Source organism: Podarcis pityusensis (assembly GCF_964106645.2).
Source record: "Podarcis pityusensis genome assembly, chromosome: 3".
Classification (NCBI taxonomy): domain Eukaryota; kingdom Metazoa; phylum Chordata; class Lepidosauria; order Squamata; family Lacertidae; genus Podarcis; species Podarcis pityusensis.
In genome coordinates, this window is record NC_138026.1 from 103,971,691 (window position 1) to 103,985,783 (window position 14,093).

Sequence of the window (14,093 nt, forward strand, 5' to 3'; positions counted from 1 at the left end):
AGAAAGCCGGCCTGGTCCTTATGAATTACTTCATTTAAAACTTTTTTAAATCTAATTGCCAGAATGTCTGCAAATATTTTGTAATCCACATTTAAAAGAGAGATGGGACGGTAGTTCTTAAGTTGTGTCTTTTCAGCTTCCGACTTTGGTATTAATGTGATAAACGCTTCTTTCCACGACTCCGGTGCCCTCTTCCCCTCCATAATTTCATTGCTGACCTCCATCAAAGGTTGTATCAAATAGTCTTTTAATGTCTTATAGTACTTGGAGGTCAGCCCATCTGGTCCTGGAGATTTGCCAAGTTGCATGTTCTGGATCGCTTGTTCAATCTCTTGTCGTGTTATTTTAGAATTCAGGATTGTCCTATTTTCTTGTGACAATTTAGATAGTCCGTTTTTTACCAAAAATTGTTTAATCTCAACATCATCTTGCGGCCCTTGGGTATATAATTTTTTGAAGTATCTCTGGAAACACTTTCTAATGTCCACTGGGTTCTGGATGTTTTTTCCATCAACCTCTAAGTTTGTAACAGTATTTAATCTTTGTCTTCTCTTCAACTGCCAAGCTAGCAGTTTTCCACATTTATTCGCCGACTCAAACATTTTTTGTTTCATTAATTTAACCTTCCATTCAATTTCCTGATTTATCAATTTAGAATATTGTGTTTGATAAAGTTTAATTTCTCTCAGAGTTGGCTGTGACTTCGGATTCACTCTTAATTTCTTCTCTAATTCTTTTATTTTTTCCAAGATCTTATCTTTTTTCTCATTTTGTGTTCTTTTCTTTACTGCATTCTGTTGTATCAAGAATCCCCTCATTACAGCTTTACTTGCGTCCCAGATTATTCTTTTTTCCACCATGTTATTCATATTTATCTCAAAATAGTCCTTCAGAACTTTTTGGGCCTTCTTGGTAATTTCCTGATCTCTAAACAAATTGTCATTCATCTTCCATCTAAAGGATCCAGTTGGTAATAATGTCATATCCATCTTTACTGCATTATGGTCGGAGCAGGTCTTTGGGCAGATTTCCACTTTTCTGACCTTAGGTGCCAGGCCTCTGGAAATCCATATTTGGTCGATTCTTGTCCAGGTCAGTTGGGCTTCAGAAAAGAATGTTCCCTCTCTTCCTAGCGGGTTCTTTGTCCTCCAAATGTCAATCAAATCCATATTGTCAGTCATTTCAAAAAAGGTTTTAGGTAGTCTGCCGTCTTTTGTAACATTTTGACTTTGTGACTTGTCCATGTTAGTTGATACGACCCCATTCATATCTCCCATCATTATGATGTTGTTATAATCTAGGTAGTCCAGCATTGTCTCCTGCAACTTCTTGTAAAATTCCGATTTCCCTTCATTAGGTGCATAGATTCCTAATATCAGCAGTTTCTCACCTTGATGTTGTATCTCAATAGCCAAAATTCTTCCATGTTCATCTTTAAATAGGAATTTAGGTGACAGGCTCTCTTTTGCATATATCACCACACCTCTCTTCTTAACTTTGTCGGACGATACAAATTCCTGGCCCAATCTTTTATTTATTAACACTTTTCTGTGGAGCCTCGTCACATGTGTTTCTTGTAAACAAATAATGTCCAATTGTTCTTTTTTTAATATATGAAATATTTTCTTCCTTTTTTCCGGAATGTTACAACCATTAATATTCCAGCTCAACAGTTGCAGAGACATCCTGAACTATCTGGTTATTTTTCAAGGGGTGGTATCTTCTCAGGGTCTTCAGGTTCCACAGATGCTGATGTTGGTACTGGCGTTGCCTCAGGCCCAGAAGGTAGTTCAATTCCTTTTTGAAGGTCTTCTCCGTGTGAAGACAAGAATTTATCTCTCTCTTCCAGTGTTCTCACTTTGACCTTTCTCCCTCTAAAGGTAAAAGATATTCCTTGGGGAAATTCCCACCTGAATGGAATTGCGTTGCTCCTTAGTAGTTTAACAAGTTCAGAATAGGCGGCTCTAAGATCAAACAGTAGTCTTGGGATATCTTTATAAATTTCAATTCTTCTATCCAACACCTCCAGTGATTTTACAAAGTGTAGTCCCAAAATCTTATCCCTTTCCTCCTTTGATCTCAATGTTATCAAACAGTCTCTGGGCCTCTCCTTCTTTATAAATCTTCCAAGTCTGAAAGCTGACACAATTTTAAAGTCCTTTTCTTCCAGGTTCCAGAACTTGGAGAATTCTTTGGTCAAAAACTCAGTTAGATGTCCTTCTTCTGCCTCTTGTAGTGATCTAATCCTTAAGTTGTTCTCACGGTTTCGCAGTTCTATCATCGAGAGATAAATCTGGTGTTCCCCGACTTGTTTAGTGAGTGGTCTTACCTCTTGCTCTAAATTTTCAAATCTTTGTCTGGTGTCCTCAGTCAATTTCCGATTTTCTGCTGAGGCCTCCGTTAACTGTCCAATTGCTTGTGCATTCTGTACCACTTGTGTGGTTAATTTATTTAGACATTCTGTGTTTTTATCAATCTTTGCTGATTGCGCATCTGCTTTCTTGTCCAAAGCTTCCAATTTTTCAAAAATTTTGTCTAGTACAGAAACAGATGCTCCTGAGGCCATATCTTCCAGTTGTAACTGCTCTGCTTCGCCCTCTCCCTCCACTTCTGAGGGCAAAGTAGGCACAGATGATCTGCGTGTCTGTGAGGCTGAGGTTAGAGTTGTTAGAGTTGTTTGTTTAGCTCTCCCTCTTTTTCTTGTGCCACTCATTCCAACGTTATCTGTCAGTCAAGGTCACACTGAGTTGTTCCCATGGGAATGGAAAGGCCCAGAGCAAGCATACAGCAAGGGAATCGAAAGTAAAAAGTACATGTAAAATCACTGTTATAATCCAATCCTCTAGAGGGAGCTTAATCTGTCTTTCAGAGTCTAAATTAATGTCCAAGAACCTTCAAATACAAATGTTTAGCAGAGTTTATAAATGGTCACTTTGTTGCAGACAGTGCTTATTTATCTCCAAAAAGAATGTTTCAAATTTAAAAGGTCTCAATACCCTCAGATTGTTTCAAGTTCCAATATACAGTATCCAAATCTGCAGTGCTGACAGCTCCCTTAGTACTCAGGCAGCTCCTGACTCTGGGTTTCACCTTCTAATTTGTAATCCAATAAGAGGAGGAAAGTCAAGTGCAAGTAAAAATCCCAAATCTTTAACTTAAAGTCTTTACTTTAAGATGCAAGTTCAATAGATGCTTGGATCTGTAAAACTTAGAGTCTCTTTCTTTCAGCCTCCACTCCTCCAGCTGATTGCTTTTTTTTCAAGTTCAATGGCTGCGGAAGACGGACTTCCTGCTTCCACGTCTCTCCGCTCTCAGCCAAGTTCAAGCCAATTTAAGTTTCCCTTTTAAAATCTCAAATTCAAGTGATTCAGTCTTTTACTCACAAGTTAGTTGCTTTTTCGTCCGGATCCGTAATTTAGCAGGAAAAGGGATCAGCGCTCACCGACAGTAGCAGCGCGGCTTCGCTCCTCAGGCTGTGAAACAGCTCACAGCGCCGCAACCCCCCTCCGTGCTCCGGAGCCCCTTACGGGGTTCCTTCTGCACTTGGAGGGTCGCTCTAGGCGCCCACCGAGCCTCAAGACCCCAGGCTCTTGCCGCCTGGGGTTTTCCAGATTGGGTCTCCGCTTCGCCGTAGTGGACGACCCGTTGCCTGCGGAGCCTCCTCTCCCGTTCAGAAGAGGACCGCCATTGCCGTTCGCGCCGCCCCCGGAAGTAATTTGATGGGAGGTGATTTCTATTGTTTTCCTTTTCTTTTATTAATGCAAGTAATAAAGTCATGGCACACATTTAAGCATTTTCAGATATCGAAAGGCTTTTTAATATCCTAAATAAAATGTGTCTTCCACACCATGAATAATTTTATAAACCTCTTATCAGGTCTTCTCCTTGAAGTTGTCTCTCCACCCCCCTTAAAACTATTCCTCCAAGTTGCTCAAAGTGTCATCCATGATTCTCCCTGTTCTCTTTTTTATCCTCACAACAGCCCTGTAAGGTAGGTTGGGCTGAGAGACAGCCTGAGGTCACCCAGCTGAGTTTGGCCTAGAGTCATATAACTGTAGATTTGGAAGGGACCCCAAGGGTCATATAATACACACACACACACACACACACACACACACACACACTGCAGTGCTGGAATCTTTGGCCCAACATGGGGCTCAAACTCAAAAAGTCTCATCTGGCTGCCCTTCAGATAAACTTGGAAAAGATATGCCTTCTATTTTCTGAACAAAAAGACAATAGAGGGATTGTCATCTGATAAGAATGCACATCATCGAAACTGTCTCTGAACAAGGCCTCCTTTCGGGTGATGGGCAACAGAAGCCTGAATCTAAATTTAAGCCTTTTTTCCTCCCTCTTTTCATTTCAATCTGCCCCAGAGGAGTGAAAAAATGACACAGATTGGAGGGGGTGGGATGACCGAAGGCCTTGGCACAAAAGCGACGTGGCTTATTTATGAGAAAACAGTGAGTTGTCTTCCTGAAGCCCAAATTTTCTTGGAATTAAACCCGCAAAGCAGGACTGCTTTAATGGACTACACACACGGCTGGCTTCCGCGCCCCCCCCCCCCCGGAAGGATTGATGGCTAGAAGATCATTGTCCTTGTTGCTGTGCAAAATACAGGAACTTGGAAGCTGACATTCCCTGCTGTTGGTGAAGAAACGAGCTGAGTAAACCAAGTGGAAGATGCAGTAGGGTGACACTGTGGTCTAAACCACTGAGCCTCTTGGACTTGCCGATCAGAAGGTCGGTGGTTCGAATCCCCACAACGGAGTGAGCTCCCGTTGCTCCATCCCAGCTCCTGCCAATCTAGCAGTTCAAAAGCACACCAGTGCAAGTAGATAAACAGGTACCATTGCAGTGGGAAGGTAAACGGCATTTCCGTGCGCTGCTCTGGTTCGCCAGAAGTGGCTTAGTCATGCTGGCCACATGTCCCGGAAAGCTGTCTGTGGACAAACACCAGCTCCCTCGGCCTGAAAGCTAGATGAGCGCCACAACCCCATAGTCGCCTTTGAGTGGACTTAACCAACCAGGGGTCCTTTCCCTTTCCCTTTCCCACCCTCTACTTTGAAGGGCTGTCAGAGGACTGCCTTTACTTTGAGTGTGTCCTCTTGTTTGAAGAGCTCTCCATAGAGAAAGGACTCTAAGAAAGGAGAACAAGAAGGGCTTAGAAATTGCCCATCAGCACGTAGCACCTAGGGAGCAGACTGAGCAGGTGGGCAGGTCAGTGGCAGCTCACAGTCTTCCCCAATAAGGAGAGATATACAGTGGTACCTCTGGTTACGTACTTAATTTGTTCCGGAGGTCCGTTCTTAACCTGAAACTGTTCTTAACCTGAGGTACCACTTTAGCTAATGGGGCCTCCTGCTGCTGCCACGCTGCCAGAGCATGATTTCTGTTCTCATCCTGAAGCAAAGATCTTAACCTGAGGTACTATTTCTGGGTTAGCGGTGTCTGTAACCTGAAACGTATGTAACCTGAAGTGTATGTAACCCGAGGTACCACTGTATTGTTTTGGGCATCACATGACAAGGTAGAGTCCCCAACAAAGATGTGCTTTCCCAAGCCCTCATTCCTCGCGTGTTCGCACTCCTGTCTCAGCGACATCTATGCTGCCTTGGTCATGTCCACAGAATGGAAGATGGCAAGATCTCCAAGGATGTGCTTTACAGATAGCTGGCTTCAAGCACCAGGCCCCTTGGCAGACCAACTCTGCGTTACAAAGATGTCTGCAGACGTGACACGAAGGCTGGCAACATCAACCCCGTCGTGTGGGAATCCCTTGCAGACGGCTGCAGTGCCTGGAGACAGGCAGTCAACTCATGTATCCATAGCAGTGACCAGAGGAGGAATGATGGCTACGAGGAGAGCCGAGACAAAAACACCAAGGTGCATCTGCAGCAGCACAACCAGATGCCTTCATCTGCCCCAGCTGCAAGAAAGCAGCAACAGGAAGTTCCTGACTCCACCCAATGCAGCTAAGTCCAGTGCCACCTAGTGACTAAACTATATAATGTCATTATCCACACAAATTAAAGAAATTGGAGTTGATTAATTGCACAAGTTTTTCGTTGATTAATCTATTTTAAATTTGCACACAGGCAAATGAGCAAAGCATGAAACATATTTTTTTAAAATATATATAATACATTATGTGTTATAACAGCCAACTTAGAAGAGGCATTCTCTGCTATATGAGAGAAGGGGTAATTCCTTTTTAATATGGTCATTACCATCTGTAGTTTTTTTATAAGTAGCTGCATTAAAAGCAACTTTTTAATGTGAAATCTGCTGCCTTAATTAAATTGGTGTACTATTTTAATCAGTTAAAGCTTCTTTAAGACTGCACACTTATTCCCACTAAGAAAGCCTCACTGAATTCCACGACACTTGCTTCTGAGTAAATACACACAGTATATTGGCTGATATAACTTTTAATGATTATTTGCCATAGCCTTGCAACAAAGTTAATTTACATTTAATAGCCACGTGTGTGTATTTTATGTTTTTAGACAAATGGAATCATGGTTTCAATCACTAGTTTGCTTTTAAGTATATCTCCAGGATGATGTGAATAATTTTAACAGGGCTCCTGTCTCTTTAATTGCTAAAACCCCATCTGCTCCAAGACACACCTGTCCACCTGTGCCAAAGTGAATGAATCATGATGCATTTCAGAAGACATGCTGGGCTACATCTGCAGACTGATGCTGCTGGAAATAGTTTTGATAGCAGTTCTTAGCCTTTTGCTCTGCAAGAGAAGTGCAACGGTTATACTCCTGTGGCTATGAAACCTAAATGTAAAACTTGCTCCGCTCCTATTTATTTTATAGCAACCTGGTGTCCTGAAACCAGCACATCGAGCTCTCCAAGCTGCAGAGATAAGTGTTATGACTTGCTAGCATCTGATGATCAAGCTGCTCCTCTAAAGGCCCAATAATTAAGTTATTTTCAGGTGGGATTTACTCACATACCTGAAAATTCAGGTTGTGCAATTATAGTCAGTTGGGTGGTCTTGCACTACTCCTGTTTCCCCAAAATATCAGACATTTTGTGACCTGGAAAGTGACAGGAATATGCAGTGGAAACTGTGGGATAACACTTGGGGTTTGACACAGTGTCATCTAACCTCCCCAAAAGCAAATCAGAATAAATTACAATTAAATAGCCAACACCATCTAATCTCCCTGCAAACGGATCAAGAAACAGGTTGTCTGGAAAGCACCCTGGATGTCCCTATAAGAACATAAGAACCCTATAAGAAGCTTGCATTGATCTTATAGGGACATCTTCCTGAAACCAAACTTTGGTTCAGACAATAAATGGGTCATAGAATCATAAAATCATAGAGTTGGAAGAGACCACAAGGGCCATTGAGTCCAACCCCCTGCCAAGCAGGAAACACCATCAGAGCACTCCTGACATATGGTTGTCAAGCGTCTGCTCCTTCCATACAGCACCCTGAAACCCAGAAAATAAATCTAAAAAGGACACAGTGAACACATCTTCTAAACAGCCAACAGGAAGGTTACTTCAATCCAAGCAGCAATTCTGAATGTCCCTTCTGCGCTAGAAGTTAAACTAACTCTTGTTCCTACAACAGAGTGAGCTTTTCATGCCGCTGGTGTGTTTCTTTAAAGGTCAAGAGATCTCCAAATACTTGTCTCTTTTCCTTCTTGGTCTGACCTAATTTCCTCTCTACTTGACTGGCAGACTCAACAAAGAGGAAGAGTCATTTCCTTTCCAATCACTGGTGGCGCGGTATTTTGTTTCATCACTGAAAGTGCTGGATGATTTCACACTCAGAATTTTCCACCTCCACTGCAAAAGCCCTTTGAGCACAGGTAGGCAAGCTAAGGCCCGGGAGCTGGATCCGGCCCAATCGCCTTCTAAATCCAGCCCGCAGATGGTCTGGGAATCAGCGTGTTTTTACATGAGTAGAATGTGTCCTTTTATTTAAAATGCACCTCTGGGTTATTTGTGGGGCATAGGAATTTGTTCTTCCCCCCCCAAAAAAAATATAGTCCGGCCCCCCACATAGTCTGAGGGACAGTGGACTGGCCCCCTGCTGAAAAAGTTTGCTGACCCCTGCCTTGGAACTTTCCAGGCAGGCGTGCTCTGTAAGTTTCTTAGCTGGTATCCCAAAAGGTAATAGGAAAAAGGTGAAACTATATTTGTTTCACCAGGTGCTGGTAGGTCACTGAGATGGTACCCGACTGCCCTATGAAGACATCAGACATCTAGACATGCTTGGGTTATAACTCCCACTATCCCTGACCATTGGCAATGTTGGCTGGAGGCGATGGGGATTGTAGTTCACGGTCTCCAACCCCGGATTTAATTTGTGTCCTGCTAAATATATGACCTACCTCTCTGATATCCCAGTCTAGATGCAACGCTGCTTGAAATTTATGGCCCAAAGTCGAAAGAAAGTTAGTTATGCTAAAGCAGGCATCCCCAAACTTGGCCCTCTGGATGGTTTGGGTCTACAACTCCCATTATCCCTAGCTAACAGGACCAGTGGTCAGGGATAATGGGAATTGTAGTCCCAAAACATCTGGAGGGCCGAGTTTGGAGATGCCTGTGCTAAAGTCACTCCAAAATTGGTTACAACCAACTGGCCCTCTGGAACTTAAGTGTGGCTTATTTTTCTCTGGATTGTGGCCTGCAATGTCAAGTAACCTTGTGAAATCATCGCAATTCTTTTTCACATTCTTGTTGTGGGTTGGGGTGGGGTTTGTGACTAGATAGGGCTGCCACCTTTGGTCAGGCAAAATAAAAGACAGGTTGGCGGGGTGAGGACTGGAGGACACACACTCCCATGACACCATGGGAGGGGGGTTCCCCACATTCAGCCTCTCACCACCCCAGCCCCACTTTTCCCCTCGACTCACATAGATGGGCAGGGGCCAGGGGTAGACGGCCAGTTCTCATGGGCAATTTGAGCTGCTGCTCCAGCCTCTTGCCGATGCTGGTGGTGAAAGAGACTTGAGCATGGACAAAGAAGAGGGAGGAGGAGATGTCAGATTGGGGCAGCAGAGGGGGCAAAGCGGCGCTGGGCCTGCGCCATCCTAGCCTGGCAGGTAGCAGCTGCAGAGGAGCACCAGTGAGAGGGGAGGAAAGAGGGAGAGGAGGTCTCTGTTGTCGCTCAACGCTGGTCCAAGCTCCTCATCAGCCGCACCAACAGCAACGCAACCAGGCAGAGGGTCTTCTTGGTAGTGGCACCCACCCTGTGGAATGCTCTCCCATCAGATGTCAAGGAAATCATCAACCACCTGACTTTTAGACAACATCGGAAGGCAGCCCAGTTTAGGGAAGTTTTTAATGTTTGATATGTTTATCGTTTTTTCAATATTCTATTGGGAGCCACCCAGAGTGACTGGAGAAACCCAGCCAGGTTGGTGGGGTATAAATAATAAATTATTATTATTATTATTATTATTATTATTATTATTATTACAGCCATGGGAAGAAAGGCATCCCGTTTGAAGTCTAAATGGGACCGGGAACACTTTTGTCCCAAAACGGGACGATCCCATTTTTCTAGGGACAGGTGGTAACCCTAGATTCAGGTAGGTAGCCGTGTTGGTCTGACGCAGTAGAACTATATAAAAAAATTGTCCAGTAGCACCTTAGAGACCAACTGAGTTTGTTCTTGGTATGAGCTTTCGTGTGCAAGCTCATACCAGGAACAAACTTAGTTGGTCTCTAAGGTACTACTGGACAATTATTTTTTATTTTTTATATATATTTTGGGTGGCAACCCTTATGACTCTTATGACCTCAAGATCCCACACAACTCTGTATATCTATTCTGGTAAGAGTTTGAGCTGGGCAAAGGGAAGACAATCTGGACAAGTATGGTCTAAGGTAGCCACTGACACATTGCCAATAAAGTGGAAATGCATCACTGAAAAAAAGACAAGGGGACATTGGTTACATAACAGTTGCGCATGCTGAGTTATATGTCCACATGCAACCTTGTATTGTAATATTACATGCCGTTAGAGTGGAGGAAGCTGTTACCTGGTGAGCTGTGTGGCTGCTCAGCTGGTGTCCAGTTGTGGTAATAGTTGATGTGCAGCGTAAAGGCCTCTGCTCTCCCTTTGCACTATTCTTCATCTTTAAACGGGGCTTGGACCCACCAGCCCTTCAAATGGAGAACTGGCAACCCTTCAAACAGAGGACTGTAAAGTAAGATACATGACTAACCGAGTCTGGCCTCTTCCATTTCTTTCTTAGGCAAAGGCCAGTGATACGTTGCCATGGGAACCAATAGGGCCTATGAAACCCTAGTTGGTAGACAGGGCCTTGGAAACATCTTAGGGTACTGGCTGCCTCCTCGGAGATTGATGCGAGGGAAATGGACTTTGGATGCCTGTTGGCGTGTTCCAGCTGTTACGATTAATTAGAGGAATCTTAATTTTATATAGCTAGATCCTAGAAAGTTGGGTATGGATGAAAACCCCCATTCAGTTGGCAGGAGAATGCTGATTCCCTCCCCACCTTCTGCATTTGCCTGCCAAAACGAAGGATCGGTTTCATGAAAGCATAAATCTCATTTTCCTGCTTTGTGTGTGTTGAACTTATTCCCAGTCATGGAAAAGATGTGGCTTCTTGTAACCCCAGCTGGTGTTTTATTTTTAAAGTGGTGCATTGATTTTTTATTTTTTGTTTAATTGTGGTTTTAATTTGGTGCTGTTGTGTTTTGAGTATGTCTCGAACGTGCCTTATGTCTTTTGTAAGATGCTTTGAGATCAGATAAATAAAAAAATATCTTAACCAGCCAAATCTGTGCTTGGTTGCAATCTCCAAAAACTGTTTGTAAGTTGCGATTCATCTCAAGCATGTGTAATTATTTGTTTTGTTCCTCAGTAATAATGATCATTATGTAGCACGCTACCCCAATCCCTGACTGATGCTGTAGGTACGTGGGTCCTAGACCGCATAGGGCTTTAAATGTCAAAACCAGCACCTTAAACCTGACCCTGTACTCCACCGGGAGCCAGTGTAGTTGGTAAAGCCCTGGATGAATGTGATCCCGCGGCAAGGACCCCGTAAGGAGCCTCGCCGCGGCATTCTGCACCCACTGGAGTTTCTGGGTCAGCTTCAAGGACAGCCCAGCTTCAAGAGTGAGTTACAATAATCAAGTCTGGAGGTGACCATCACATGGATCACTGTGGCCAGATCAGGGTGAGAAAGGTAAGGGACCAACTGGTTAATAGGGCAGAAGGAGCCATATTAAGCCATTTACAGAAGGAGCTCATGCTCATTCCTCCTTTCCTACCCTATGTAATTCAGGGTGGTCCTCTGACTCCACAGAGTGAATAAAAGTTTGTGGGGCTTCTTTCTTGTAGCAATTAGCAAGCCTCCAGCCACGAACAATACAACCATTGTGTCCTCATTTGGGAGTCAAACTTGACAGTGACTCATCTCCCTCTTCTTAATTGGGTGCATTTGCCAAGGAATGTAGCTCTTCATCTGCCTCAGCGCGACATTTGGGCAGGTCTCTCACAGATCCGTAATTAAAGACATTGCAGGAATAAAAGCCGCGCTTCATGCGTCAAAATCATTTACATGTGTTTATGTTCTTAGACATGCATGAGTTTCGTTTTCATGTTGCTCCACACAGGACAAACAGTCCTCATGCGAAGGTTGCTGGTGAGCCTGATGAGTTTAGAATAACTCCTTGAACCGGCTGCCGATGTCTGATGGCCTCAGATAAAGCAGCTGCTAAATGAACGCTTGCATTTTGCTTTGTTGGGTGCCTTAACCTTAACCAGAGAGTTTTCCAAGAAAATTCCTATGAATAGTAGCAGGCCAAGCTCCAAGGGTGCATGAACAGAAGAAGATTCCTGTGGCCTCGTTCATACACATAACTGGCAGCGTAGGAGGCACGGCTGCAGAAAGGGAGTCAAGATGCAATCCCGCAGGGGGCAGGGATTGCTCATTCTTACAATGCACTGCCTCATGTGTTGACTGCCATTCCCATGTGCAGCCCAGGATTCTCCACAGCTGCTGTGGAGATGGGAGGGTGGATCTGAGTGGGCTGTGCCACAGTGGGCCACATCAGCCACGTTGTAGGCTTGAAGTGCTCTTCACACTGCTTTTAACAGTCATCAATAACAGATTGATGTTGAATCTTGACAAGACAGAAGTACTGTTTTGGGGGGACAGGAGGTGGGCGGGTGTGGAGGACTCCCTAGTTCCGAATGGGGTAACTGTGCCCCTGAAGGACCAGGTGCGCAGCCTGGGAGTCACTTTGGACTCACAGCTGTCCATGGAGGCACAGGTGAATTCTGTGTCCAGGGCAGCTGTTTACCAGCTCCATCTGGTACGCAGGCTGAGACCCTACCTGCCCACAGACTGCCTCGCCATAGTAGTGCATGCTCTAGTTATCACCAGCTTGGACTACTGCAATGCGCTATATGTGGGGCTACCTTTGAAGGTGACCCGGAAACTACAAGTAATCCAGAATGCGGTAGCTAGACTGGTGACTGGGAGCGGCCGCCGAGACCACATAACACTGGTCTTGAAAGACCTACATTGGCTCCCAGTACGTTTCCAAGCACAATTCAAAGTGTTGGTGTTGACCTTTAAAGCCCTAAATGGCCTTGGTCCAGTATATCTGAAGGAGCGTTTCCACCCCCATCGTTCTGCCCGGACACTGAGGTCCAGTGCCAAGGGCCTTCTGGTGGTTCCCTCACTGCGAGAAGCCGAATTACAGGGAACCAGGCAGAGGGCCTTCTCGGTAGTGGCACCCGCCCTGTGGAACACTCTCCCTCCAGAGGTCAAAGAGAACAACAACAAACTTTTAGAAGACATCTGAAGGCAGCCCTGTTTAGGGAAGCTTTTAAAGTTTGATGTATTACTGTATTTTAATATTTGGTTGGAAGCCGCCCAGAGTGGCTGGGGAAGCCCAGCCAGATGGGCGGGGTATAAATAATATATTGTTGTTGTTGTTGTTGTTGTTGTTGTTGTTGTTATTATTATCCTAGGTTCCCCCAGTGGCGTAGTGTTTGAGGGGTCACAGGGGTGGTTGCCCTGGGCACACTTTGTTGGGGACACAAAATGTCAGCACCCGGTGCTGCCTCAATACAGCTGCACACTTCCTTTGCTGAGCTCTGTTAAAAATGCCTTCTCCATGCGAACCAGGGAGTGACCTCTTCAGACACTCCAGAGTGACTCTTCTTTTCTTATCTCTGTGGCTGCAATTTCCTGGGTGACATGGACGCCATTAGGCAGTTGAATGCACATGTGTACTCTGTCCGTTCCCCTCTCCCCCACCCTCCTCTGGGTGGCCCCTGGAAGCTGGCAACCCTGGGAACCGTAGTTTGCTAAGTGTGCTGAGAACTGTTGATTGATTCCCTCACAGAGCTCGAATTTAACGCTGTTTAAGTTGGTGGGCACTGCTGCTTCTTCGAGAGTGTAACTGTGCTGTGTGAAGAGAAACATGCTTCCTTTCATCTCCCCTGAATCTGCCAACTTCATTGGATGACCCCAGGCTGTAGTATTACGAGAGAGGGAGAAAAATGTCTCTCTGGTCACTTTCTAAACATCATGCATAATTTTATACACCTCAACTGTTAAGTTGTGGGTGAACATATCAGACGACACAGCGATTCTTCAGACAGCTCTTGTTTATTCACAGGCCAGAACTGAACTGAAGGGTTCAGCCAACCTGCTTATATAGAGCTCCACTACAAAGCAACAGTAACAACTTTCTGTAACTATCCAATCACTGAACGTCACTTTCAATTCCTTATTTGCATATGCGGACCTGAGTGAAAACTATCTACAGTATCCTCCTGCTAGCCCAGGGTGAGAACTTCAGTACATAACATCAACCACAATTTTATACACCTTACTTATCTCCACTGTCCCACCCCCACAACTAAAATATCTCAAATGCTGTCATGTTTCCTCATACCCAGAGTTGCTCCAGCCTCTTGATCATTTTGGTCAGTCAAGAGCTCGGGGAAAAGAGAAAGTGGGTTTTGGGTTTTTTTGTCCAAATCTGGTGCCTTTGTCTCAAAGGAATTATTAGGGTACTAAACGTGAGGAAGAGAATGATTTAATTTGCCAAAGGTGAC